This window comes from Melanerpes formicivorus, unplaced genomic scaffold (assembly GCF_026170545.1).
Source record: "Melanerpes formicivorus ecotype bairdi unplaced genomic scaffold, bMelFor1.0.p_v2 SCAF_1, whole genome shotgun sequence".
In the NCBI taxonomy this organism is placed as follows: domain Eukaryota; kingdom Metazoa; phylum Chordata; class Aves; order Piciformes; family Picidae; genus Melanerpes; species Melanerpes formicivorus.
Window position 1 is genome coordinate 63,953,380 of NW_027142353.1, and position 9,222 is coordinate 63,962,601.

At 47.1% G+C, this 9,222-nt stretch overlaps 1 long non-coding RNA gene across 1 annotated transcript; it reads right to left on the minus strand.

Moving 5' to 3' along the window:
• Positions 1-283: 283 nt before the first annotated feature.
• LOC137444523 (uncharacterized) lies at positions 284-4,947 on the minus strand. The gene is made up of 2 exons (XR_010988183.1): positions 948-4,947; positions 284-628 (listed from the first exon to the last, which is right to left on the minus strand). It is a non-coding gene; the product is annotated as an uncharacterized lncRNA (long non-coding RNA).
• Between the last annotated feature and the right edge of the window lie 4,275 nt (positions 4,948-9,222).

A 9,222-nucleotide genomic window follows, 5' to 3' on the forward strand; every position in this document is an offset into this window, starting at 1 on the left:
GGGGGGTTGACAGATCGGGGGTGGGACGGGGGGGCGGGGAGCGTCCGACGGCTGCTAGGGCTGTGCCAGCATCGGCTGGGCGGGAGGCGGGGGTCGGGGCCGGGCAGCCCCCGCCGAGGGGCTCCACGGGGCGAAAAGGGCGCCCGGGGAGGCGGGGTGGGCTCCGCCGGCGGAGAAGGGCGGAAAGAAAAAAATAATTATATATATATCTAAATTCGGGCCGCTGCTTCCAAAATGAATCCCTGGATGAAGGAGATCTCCCTCGGGAATGAGTGAGACTTGGCAGGTTTATTGATTTTATTTTATTTCCAGGGAGCGGGGGGAGTTATTCCTTGAAGTAGAAATTTAAGGCATTGTCGTGCTCGGTGACACGAAGAAACCCCCCGGCGGACCAAAAATCTCGTCTGTTTGGCGGAGTGGGGTTTGGGGGTTGGTTTGTTGTTTGTTTGTTGTTTTTTTTTTTAATCTAAAGTCTTTAGTAAATGTGCAAATAAAGAGCCGGGGAAGGAGGAGTCGGCTCGGGTTAGTTTCGTCTTTGTGCTTTCTCGTTTCTCTCGCCCGCTCTTTGCTGGCCACACTCTTCGGTTTATTACCGTGTCCAACTGTCTGCCGCTAAATTGTAGCTCCTCTAAAAATAAGAGAGACGAATCCCCGAGTCCGGAACAATGTCAGTCAGTGCACTTCCAGACCACGCTTTCGCCTTCAGTTAATCCAGCCACTGGATAGAATCCGTATTGCTTTCAGCGCTTATTTCCCCCCTTAGTAATAAAGCAGCAACCTACGAGCCCAAGCAAAGAACTCCTCTCGCATACTTTGCCTTACACTCCCAGATACCGAATAGTTTCAAGTACAGTTTCAAGAAAAGCACGGGAGGGGAATTAAGATAAAAAAAAGAAGCAAGCCAGCCCCTCTTCAGACAGTAATTGCGAACGGAGAGTTGCACTTACAAACTTCCAGCATTTTGCACCCAGAACAGTCGAGCCACTTATCCTTTGTGGGTTTTGTATATTCCATTCCCTACCCGCCGGGCTGGGCGGTTGCCGGTGGGTTATCGCCGCTGCCTCTGCCGGACGCTGCCGCCGCCGCCGCCGCCGCCGGGTGTCCGAGCTGCCCGTTGCTGCTCCGTGCGGTGCGGTGCGGAGCGGGGCGCTGCGGGGGCGGGAGGCGGGTGTCCGCGATAGCGCGGCCGGGGAGGCCGGGGCGAAGCGCGGAGCCTCCCAGCGGCCGCGGAGGAGAGTCGGGCCGCCGCCGCTCCCCGGGAGGTATTTGCATGGGAGGAAGCCAAGGAAATCCCCTTTTCCCTCCTCGCTCTGTACCTGGGTGCCGGGCCGGGGCGCGGGCGGGTGCTGCGCCGCCGGAGCAGCCGCCGAGGAGCGCAGCCTCCCGCTCTCCCTCCTCCCGCGGCGGCAAGACCTTCAGGCGGTACGAGGGAATTCTCAAATAAATCACGGCGCTGCGCTCCTCTACCAGCTGGATTTATCTGGAACAAGCGGCAGAAAAACAAGCAGTGCCTTCTAGAGCGCTCTCATGCACGGGACGAGTGCACGACACGAGGTCAGGCTTGGGATGTGGGAGCTCCAGGCTCTTGACATGAGCGTCTTGGGTGTCTGGGGCAAAGACGTTGGACTTTTTGGTTCCTCCCTGGGGAAGCCGCAGCTTGGGTGCTTCTCTGTTTAGAGCAGGGGCTGCCAAATGGGCAAACTGTGCCCTGGTACTAACTGGGAGCCGTCAGGTCCTGCATGTTGTTATAAGTGAGCTGTGAAGGGGGATACAGAAATAGCTGGGAGATGGCTGGTTCTGTTAAAGCGATACAAGTGTGCTGCCATGGCTGTATTGTCCAAATTCCCAAATACCTCTTTGGAAATGAAGATTGCCCCCAAGCATGCAGACACAGATCCCTGATGGAAAACCTTTAAGGTCTTTTTGTGCTGTGCAGCACCTAATGCAAGGGTGCAATCATCTCTGCATTCAGTTCTGTGGTGGTTCCAGTCAGAAAAATGCACAAATTTCATCACAACATACCATGAATATAACCCTCTCAAAAGGTGGGTTGACCCCCTCCCAAGGTCATGCACATAAATACTTTGGATGCCAATGATGAAATGACACATTCCTGGAAATTGCCCCAATACATAAAAGGCAGTGTTGGACATGTGGGCAATACAGAAAAAAAAACCAATTTCATGCCCCTCATGTTGCAACAAACATCCCTTTGCTTTGCCAGGACCTGGCTGTGTGAGCAGTACCCAGAGCATCCAGCACATTCAGACCATGTTTGCCCCAGCTAAAGATTTGATTTTTTGCTGAGGGATGAAGCCTGAGGAAGGCAGAGTTGTGGATGTGCTACCTTCAGGGGAAGGTGTTACCATTAATGGGTGTAGAGATTTTTGTGTTTGGCCTAGAACAGCTGAGGAAGAGTGAGTTGTGATTTGATACACACCCTCAGCATGTGTCTGTTGAGAACAATGGGCTGGTACTGCTGGAAAGAGAATGTTTGTAAAATAATGGACAATGTTACCTTTGCTTCAGGCCTCGCTTTCACTTGGTCTTTATAGCTCAGATTGTCGCTGCTATGTTTCAGAGGGTTGGACACAGAGCACACATGTAACAGTAACACATGAGCTCAGGGACAATAAGCACGAGTGTTTTAAACAAAGTCTGGGCTGATGTGGGAATATGGAATCAGTGATGCTGCTCTGGAAGATACTCAGGACAGCTGCAGGAGTTCTCTCTCCCTTACAAGGTTCTGTAAAACCCAGAGAATGATCTTTCAAAACAAAGATTTTTTGAATGTTAACTCAAGAGGCTTAAGGGTTCGCGTTTCGCCAAGCAGCATCTGATACGTTGTGGTTTGGTAGATCCCTTCAGGGGTGAGGGACAGCTGGTTGCTGGGCTGCGCTTCCAGTCCCGACCGCTCAATCCGCAGCGAATGCTGCCCCCGGTGTTTCAGAGAGGGAAATGCCCTGAATTAATCCCTCGGCTTTTCAAGTTTGGTCCCGAAGACGCTGGCGAATGTTTCCAGTGCCTGGATACCTCGGTCATTTTTGGCTTGGCCAGCGATCAGTTTTTTCTAAAGCAAGCGGCTCTTAACATCACTGTATGTAACATCACGTGCCAGGCAGGTCACAGGTGTTCTATAAACACATGCAACAAAACATTGAAGAGGTCCTGAACAATTTTTTTCCCTTCTGCCTACATAAATTTGTGACCTTTTTACACGAAACTAGAATCTCGAGTGAGCTGTCACGCTTGAGCAATTTTTCTGTATGAATTCACTACTGCTGTTGAAGCTCTGAGTGCTTGAAGTCAGCAGCCCCTTCCAGATCAGTAAAGCAGTTATTTTTGCTGGCTTCACAGCCAGGAATTCTCACCATAGGCATCCCATTGTGCTAATCACTTCCCAAAAATGGAACAAAAAGACTCTGCTGAACCTATGTCATCTACAACTTGAGTACATGCTTGAATCTAGGCACATACCTCATTCATCTGTGTTTAGAAATCATGTATCAAAGTTTTATTAACTCCTCCAGAACAGCACATGCTTAATATAGAATAGAATAGAATAGACCAGAACAGAACAGAACAGAACAGAATAGACCAGGTTGGAAGAGACCTTCCAGATCTTCGCGTCCAACCTATCATCCAACATCACCCAACCAACTAAACCATGCAACCAAGCACCCTGTCAAGTCTACTCCTGAACACCTCCAGTGATGGTGACTCCACCACCTTCTCAGGCAGCCCATTCCAATGGGCAATCACTCTCGCTGTATAGAACTTCCTCCTGACCTCCAGCCTGAACCTCCCCTGGTGCAGCCTGAGACTGTGTCCTCTTGTTCTGGTACTGGCTGCCTGGGAGAAGAGACCAACCTCTGCCTGTCTACAACCCCCCTTCAGGTAGTTGTAGACAGCAATAAGGTCACCCCTGAGCCTCCTCTTCTCCAGGCTAAGCAACCCCAGCTCCCTCAGCCTCTCCTCACAGGGCTGTGCTCCAAGCCCCTCACCAACTTTGTTGCCCTTCTCTGGACACGCTCCAGCAAGTCAACGTCCTTCCTAAACTGAGGGGCCCAGACCTCTGCAAACTGGAGCAAATTTCCATCCATTTCCATTTGCTTTCAGTGAGGGTTCTTAGCCAGACCTGTATTTCCTGGGGTATCCCCAGTGTGGCACGCTTATGGATTGTGCTGCTCACCTGACCAAATGTTTAACTTTGGAGCAAAGTCTGCACCTGACTCACGTTTTCATGTCCTTCCAGCCTGGGCACAAGATGCAAGCAATCACTGCTCTGTTTAAGCTGTAAAGTAAGCCATCTCAACCACACAGAATTTTCTTGAGAATATAACCCCCAGAGCAATTTAAAGAAGCTATGTCTACAGCTTTTTAAATACACAACAGGGGAACAAACAAACAAACAAACAAAAACCCCAACAAAAGCAAGCAAACAAAAACCCCAAGCCAAACAACCAAACCCCACCAAAACCAAAACAAACCAAAACAACCAAACCCAAACAAACCAAAACAATCAAACCCAACCAAACCCAAACAAACCAAAACAACCCCTTGCTATCACTTACTACCTAGAAAAATACCAAAATTCACATAAATTATTCAGGGAAGTGGAGCTACTGGGGGTGTGTGTGTGTATTAATAGGATCCTTCAATACCATTCCACATATTTCTTGTACTATTCCTTCTCTGGCAGATCACACTTTATTACATTCTTTTGTCTCACCTCTAGATTCAGATTAGAAATTGGTAGTTTGTATTTCTCAAAGCAGAAGAATCAGAAAATCAACTTTTATAAAGTCTGTTAATGTTCTTTACAACTACCTGAAGGGAGGTTGTAGCCAGGTGGGGGGTGGTCTCTTCTCCCAGGCAGCCAGCACCAGAACAAGAGGACACAGTCCCAAGCTGCACTGCACCAGGAGAGATATAGGCTGGATGTTAGGAAGAAGTTCTTCACAGAAAGAGTGATTGGCCATTGGAATGTGCTGCCCAGGGAGGTGGTGGAGTCACCATCACTGGAGGTGTTCAAAAAGGGATTGGACATGGCACTTGAAGCCATGGTTTAGTTAGTCCTGAGGTGTTGGGTGACAGGTTGGACTTGATGATCTGTGAGGTCTTTTCCAACCTTATTGATTCTATGCTTCTATTTTATGTGTACTCTTGGAGTGGTCTTGTATTTACAGGTTTATCTAACTCACCCATTCTGTTTATTCAGACAGACTTACAGAAGGATAAAACTACAAGTCTTTATTTATCCAAATAAAAGCAGACTAGAGGAGTTAAGCCTGGGAATTGCTTGTAATTGCCTGCTGAAGTCCCAGAAATAGCTGCTTTTTGGAAACAGAAGCCTTCACTCTTGAAAAAATTATAGTAAGAGCTATCTACTATTAGCACTAAGTCTACCATCCCAATAAGAATAGAATTAACCAGGTTGGAAAAGACCTTTGAGGTCACTGAGTCCAACCTATCACCCAACACCATCTAATCAACTAAACCATGGCACCAAGTGCCCCATCCAGTCTCTTTCTAACCACCTCCAGTGATGGTGACTCCACCACCTCCCTGGGCAGCACATTCCAATGGCCAATCTCTCTTTCTGTGAAGAACTGCTTCCTAACATCCAGCCTAATCCTCCCCTGGCACAGCTTGAGACTGTGTCCTCTTGTTCTGGTGCTGGTTGCCTGGGAGAAGAGACCAACCAACACCTGGCTACAACCTCCCTTCAGGGAGCTGTAGACAGTAATAAGGTCTCTCCTGTGCCTCCTCTTCTCCAGGCTAAGCAACCCCAGCTCCCTCAGCCTCTCCTCACAGGGCTGTGCTCCAAACCCCTCCCCAGCTTTGTTGCCCTTCTCTGGACACCTTCCAGCAACTCAACATCTTTCCTAAACTGAGGGGCCCAGAACTGGACACAGAACTCAAAGTATGGCTCAACCAGTGTTGAGCACAGGGGCACAATGACCTCCTTGCTCCTGCTGGTCACACTATTCCTGATGCAGGCCAGGATGCCATTGGCCTTCTTGGCCAATTGATCCATATGTGACTTTCTTTCCAAAACCTGAGTGACATAGTGAGAAAAACAATTTCTTTTCATACTGCAGTGCAAGAACTGGACATAGAATATAGACTGACAAGGGCCTGCTCTCCCAGAAGTACATAACTTGTGTAGGCCTGATTCTGTGCTGGTCTCTTCTCACATGTCATTAGTGATAGAACAAGAGGGAATGGCCTCAAGCTGTGCCTGGGTAGGTTTAGACTGGACAGTAGGAAACATTTTTTCATGGCAAGAGTGGTCAGGCACTGGAATGTGCTGGGCAGGGAGGTGGTTGAGCCCCCAAGCCTGGATGTGTTTCAGGGTGGTTTGGATGTGATGCTTGGGGCTATGGTTTAGGGCTGACCCTTGTAGAGTAGGGATCCGGGTTGGACTTGGTGATCCTGAGGGTCTTTTCCAACATGAATGTTTCTATTCTATTCTGTGCCTAAATACCCTGTGGGAGCTTTATCCTTGCCAGCCTCATGTTACAGAACTTGACCTCGAGCAGATTGTTGAAGCATTACAGGAACTAAAGTAATTTCCAGGTACAATCATTAATCACCTGCACCAAGTCTCATCACATACTGAGCCCTCTTTATTCCATTAAGACAGGCACTTTATCTTAAATTAGTGCTAATACTACAAAAATTAACACTAAAGACAATTAAGAATACCTGATCAGAGCAAACATTATATTCACTCACCCCCTAACTCCACTCCAGTTCTCTAATGTGGAGAAGGAAGGATGAAAGTCTCTTTGGCTTTCTGACTGCTCCCATCCTGAGATATTTTGCAGGGTATTTTTTTCCTGCCTGGAAAATTTGATCTAAATTTTAACATACACAGCTCTTCTGAAAAAAAAACCCAAAGTCTTTTGATCTCCTCTGAAGATAAATGTAAATAGGATATAATGATACTTCAGATTCTCTTTCAGAAACTCTCCTGGCAAAACAGCCACAAAAATATTATCACTTCTTCCACTCTCTTAGGGAAATATCTAAGTTTAGTGGAGACTATACACACACAAACATTATGTCAGCTCCTGCCAAGCCGAATCAGTTATCAGCTTTCTGCTGAAATAGAACACCAGTGATATCATAGAATTATAGAATCATAGAATCAATAAGGTTGGAAAAGACCTCAAAGACCATCAAGTCCAACCTGTCACCCAACACCTCAGGACTACTAAACCATGGCGTGAAGTGCCACATCCAATCCCCTCTTGAACACCTCCAGGGACAATGAGTCCGCCACGTCCCTGGGCAGCACATTCCAACTCTGTGAAGAACTTTCTCCTCACCTTCAGCCTAAACTTCCCCTGGCACAGCTTGAGACTGTGTCCTCTTGTTCTGGTGCTGGTTGCCTGGGAGAAGAGACCAACCCCCACCTGGCTACAACCACCTTTCAAGTAGTTGCAGACAGCAATAAGGTCTCTCCTGAGCCTCCTTTTCTCCAGGCTAAACGATTTCAGGTCCCTCAGCCTCTCCTCACAGGGCTGTGCTCAAGGCCTATCCCCAGCCTCGTTGCCCTTCTCTGGACACATTCAACAGTCTCAATGTCCTTCTTAAATTGAGGGGCCCAGAACTGGACACAGGACTCAAGGTGTGGCCTAACCAGTGCTGGGTAAAGGGGCACAATGACCTCCCTGCTCCTGCTGGTCACACTGTTCTTGATGCAGGCCAGGATAGTCCATTCCTAGGCATTTTCTTAGTCCAGCTGGTGATGCCACAGCCAAGATTAGTAAATCTATGGAGGCATTTTCTTCCAAGAAAGTCTAACAGGACATACTTGTATCCCTATTAAGAGACAGGAAAACACAGATGTGGCAAAAATGCCTGCAGGAGTAAGAAAGTAGCTAGCTCACACTTCCTAGGTGAATGAAGAGGTGAGAAAACAAGAAAGTACAATTAATCACTGGAATACTTTGTCAATTTTAACTGTAGATCAAAATGTATGTATGTGTACAATATTGCCAGTAATCAGCAAGCCAAAATTTCCCAATCTTATTTTTACCTTGGTAGGCAAACAGTTAAAATGTGGCAAAGGGAGGGCGTAATTAATTCTGACAGCAACATTCAAAACAAAAAACCCAAACCATAGAGTCCAACATGCTTTCAGAAAAATTCAGAAGGCAGCAGAAAGGAAGAGCAGTCAGGAAGGCTCTGACAGGGCATACTCCATCATGTGGTGCAAAACCAATTTAATTTTAGAATGGTTTTCCTCTGTAAGAATGAAGTTCCACCAAATGTAGGAGTTGCTTTGACTTTTATGGAGAAGCCAACAAAAGTGCAGAGAGATTTTGTTAACAGAAAGAGGTGAGGCACCAAGAGGCATTATTTTTTTCTATAAGGGATGCATGAGACAGATTCCTGAGTACTTTTAGGTTGAGGAGTGTGTTCCCACCAATACTTTCAGAACAGGGATGAAGATGGAAAAGAAGAGAGATTTCCTTCAGCTGTCGTAACCAGGAAAAGAGCTATATCAAATCTCAGAATATTTACATATTTACATCACAGATAAAGCTTGGAAATAGTATTTTCAAGGTCTGTTTACTTGGATTTTTCATGTTGGTTTGTAAATCTTGTGTCTGCGTGTGGTAAAAGGGCCAACTGCTGCTATTACCTTACTCTAACAGCACCTAAATCACTGCTGATTTTCAACCTCTTAAAAAAGCACTTCATTTCATACAAGGAAGTGAATGACAAATCTAAGATGCTGTCCCTAAGGGAACAAAAGCCAACAGATGTTCACCATTAAGTGATATACCTGGCAGCAGCTGCCCAGCCAGTCAGCATATCTGTTCCCAGTAGAGTGGCGTAATGACTGCAGGCATTTCTTAAGCACAAATCCATGAGCAATAAGGTTTTGTTACTTTTGCTTCTGAGAGAGCAACTTTTTAAAAGAATCTAGAGTGTTCACATCTTCCTTTTCATTATGCTGCTCAGCTACAGAAGACTTTTCCAAAAGGAAAAGAGGGATGACCCAGGGAACTATAGGCCAGGCAGCCTCACCTCTGTGCCTGGTAAGATCATGGAGCTCTGGAGGCTCTGCTGAGACAGAAGAATAAGGAAGAGGTGATTTGGTACAATCAGCATGGCTTCACCAAGGGCAAATCCTGCCTAACAAACCTGGTGGACTTCTATGACAAGCTCACAGCATTAATAGATGAAGGCTGAGCAACTGAC